The following is a 2,939-nucleotide window of genomic DNA, read 5'->3' as shown; positions in this document are numbered from 1 at the left end:
TATATTTGACATTCAAAGTGCGCTGCTCCCCCTTTTGTTGTTCTTCCCTTTATCTTCTCCCCTTTATTACTTAGAGAAGTACTCTTGGCAGGTAGCATAATATGGAAGCTCGCAACCTTTGTCAATAATTTTTCTCCTTAATAGCCTTGATCTACTCACCAACCTTGTGCCTAGAACATCTTTTGTTGATTTATCCCTTGATGCTAAAATGTCCTTTGGCATACCTGCAAACACAATTTACTTGTCTCTTTCGGGTACCCAAGTTATTTTGGGTCCCTTCTTGTTAGTAACTAAGGGATCTTGCCCTTTCTTTACCCAAACATATTTGCCACTTGGCACACCAAATTTTCTAATAAAGCATGTAGTGCATGTGTGACCATGTGTACCACAATAGAAACAAGTAGGCAAGTTAATATTTGACTTATTATGCATATGAACTACTAGATTTCTACATGGTTTTTTCTTAGGTTCAGGTTTATATCCAATTCCAGATCGATTACCAACGTTTCTTGTAGTAGCAAGCAATATGTAAAGGTTTTCTTTACTATATGTGAGCTTTGAAAGTTTTTGTTTCAAAACAGAATTTAATGTGTTAAGGTTTTCTTGACTATATGTGAGCTTTGAAAGTTTTTGTTTCAAAACAGAATTTTCAGCATTTAAATTCTCACAAGTATCACATATAGAGGGTTGACATAATTTAGAAGTAGAGCAATCACATGAGGCACATGCATAGATAAGATCAAGAGTTTCATTTTCAAGTTTAAGTTCATCTAATTCCTTTTGCATTTCAATTATTTTCTTTTCACACAAGGAGATGACTCTTTTTCTATTTATATTTATTTTAACAATTTTATTTAACTCCGCATGCATTTCGACATAAGCTGCATATAATTCATCGTATGGAGGGGAGTCATTAGAGCATGATGAAGTATAGGAATGTACCTAAATAGAATCATCTTCATCACTAGATGTGCACTTCTCATGCACTTGTGCTATAAGGCATACATTTGAATTTTTCTCCTCATCTGATGAGCTTGAAGTCGAATCTTTCTCAGAATTGTTCCAAACAATGTATGCTTCTTTTGACCTGGACATTCGAGAGTTGCTCTTCTTGTTACCGACCTTCTTGAGGTGGTTTGGACAGTGATGCTTCATGTGGCCCGATTTTCCACACTCATAGGAAGTGAAGCCTTATTTGGGAATCTTGCTTTTCTTGGTTGAGTTCTTGGCTTCTTTGTTGAGATTCTTGATCCCTCTTTTCTTCTTGAGATACTTTTTGAATTTTTCAAATAGGAGAGTCAAGTCTTCATCGGAATTAGAATCTGAACTAGAATCCTCACTTTCTAGATCTTCTTGAAATCTTGTAGCCTTGAGTGTGATTCCATTGTTCTCTGATTCTTCATTCATTGTCAAGCGCCGTAACTCCATTTCATGTTCTTGGAGTTTCCCAAATAGAGTAGCTAATGGTATGTTGTCTAAGTTTTTTGACTCCATTATCCCGGCTACCTTTGGTTGCCATTTCCTATCAAGACAATGCAAAACTTTGTTAGACAAATCAGCATTAGTAAAAGTTTTATCAAGGGCGGCCAAATGATTTACAACATGAGTAAAACGTTTTTGCATATTACATATAGATTCATTAGGAAGCATGCGAAATAACTCATACTCATGCGTAAGCGCATTTAGTCTAGTACGCTTAACCTCACTCGTGCCTTCGTGGGTAACTTTCAAAGTATCCCACATTTCTTTTGCATTAAGGCACTACGAGACTCTAAAGAATTTGTCATAGGATAAGGCCGAAGTAATAATTTTCTTGGCGTTAAGGTCATGTTGGACCTTTCTTTTCTCTATATCCATCCATAAGACTTTAGACTTTTCTCTAAACTCGCCATCCACCATATGAAGTGGAATGTATGGACCATTGACAATGGAATCCCATATGTCCGTGTCTATTGCCTCGATATAGATTCTCATGCGAACCTTCCAATAGGCATAACCTTCGCCACTGAATATGGGAGGGCGGTTAATGGATGCGCCATCACCGCCAAATGGGTTATTAGAGCCCATATGTAGTCCCTCTCGGATCACGCGGACGCGGTTGAGCTAGCACACGTACTAGCTTTGATACCACTTGTTAAGTATGAGTGGCAGAATACACCTAGAAGGGTGGGTTGAATAGGTGTGGCGGAACTCAATTTCCACTTTTCTGGTTTTTACACAGTTGCTGAAAAATGCCCAGTTAATCGATTAACAACTGGTCTTAAGTCTTAATTGATTAACCAGTAACAGAAACAGAATGATCAAAACATCAACTTGCACGGTTATTAACAAACACACAAACAGATATACAACAGATACTTTTGTGCAAGATTAACAAGAACATAGCAAGGAACAAGTATGCAAAATATTAGCTCCAAACACGCATTAAAACAACTTGAAATATAAAAGAGAAAAGGATAGAAAAGATTGTGCAGGGATTTTATCCTGGTTTGTTTTGCTGTCCACTGCAAAACTACATCCAGTCCTCCCTCTGATCTTGGAGATTTTCCTTCTTCACTATAGAACACAATGTACGTTACATACACGCTTCCAAATACAAAACTTGAACGCTCCCTTCTTGGAACCCAAAGAACTTCGGCACCCTTGGTTTGACCTTTCCCAAAACCGCCTCCCAAGAAAACCTTTCTTACGCGATTCGGCCCCAGCCAAGGTATCGCTCTTTATCCTAAGACCTCCAAGTCTTTGTGTGAAGAACACCTTACCTAACCGCAGCTAGGATTTTCCTAATCCTTGAATAACAATGCTTTGAGTTATGAATGAGTACTTAATACTCGAATATTACAATGAAAACTAAAGCCTAAAACCTAAGCAAGAACTCACAAGACTTCCTAGTCTAATATGAATGTTCATGCATGAGGTTTTTGAAAATATGCAATCTT

This window comes from Lupinus angustifolius, chromosome LG04, assembly GCF_001865875.1.
Source record: "Lupinus angustifolius cultivar Tanjil chromosome LG04, LupAngTanjil_v1.0, whole genome shotgun sequence".
Taxonomy (NCBI): Eukaryota; Viridiplantae; Streptophyta; class Magnoliopsida; order Fabales; family Fabaceae; genus Lupinus; species Lupinus angustifolius.
Note: the sequence above shows the minus strand (reverse complement) of the source record.